At 62.1% G+C, this 472-nt stretch overlaps 1 protein-coding gene across 1 annotated transcript in view; it reads left to right on the forward strand.

The window, feature by feature from the left end:
* The window catches only part of LOC108763445 (uncharacterized), a 7,115-nt gene that overhangs the window by 1,764 nt on the left and 4,879 nt on the right, over positions 1 to 472 (forward strand). The window lies entirely within an intron of this gene.

Consider the following 472-nt stretch of genomic DNA (forward strand, 5'->3'; position numbering starts at 1 on the left):
CAGGGGGGCGGTTCTGTCGGAGATGGAGGGGATCCATGAGGGTCCCCTGCCCAGATTCGTGGGACCGGCTACCCTCAAGAAAAAAGGGGCAGTCATCATTAGAGGAGAGGACGCGGCATCCCTTAACTGGCTGGCAGGCCGGATGGGGGGCATGGTGCCGTGGGAGGGCGCCAAGCTCAGAGTGGTGGGCTTGGATGAGCTTCAAAGGCGGCACTGGGCGGTAGTCTGGGTTCCGGGTCCTCCGAGGCCTGCGGCTGCCGTCCTGGCGCTGTTGGAGAGGCAGAATCCGGGCATCGGCGCTCTGAACTGGCGCGTCTTTGCCGAAAACGTGGGTGCTTCCCCAGAGGGGAGGAACTAGGTTTTCGGCATCTTGGAGTCCAGCGTCCTCAAACTGAGAGAGCGGGACTCCAAGCTATGCTATGGGATCGAGCAGATCACCGTTAAGGTGACTCGATCTCATGGTGAGGGGGGG

The sequence above is a fragment of the Trachymyrmex cornetzi genome, unplaced genomic scaffold, assembly GCF_001594075.2.
Source record: "Trachymyrmex cornetzi isolate Tcor2-1 unplaced genomic scaffold, Tcor1.1 scaffold359, whole genome shotgun sequence".
Classification (NCBI taxonomy): domain Eukaryota; kingdom Metazoa; phylum Arthropoda; class Insecta; order Hymenoptera; family Formicidae; genus Trachymyrmex; species Trachymyrmex cornetzi.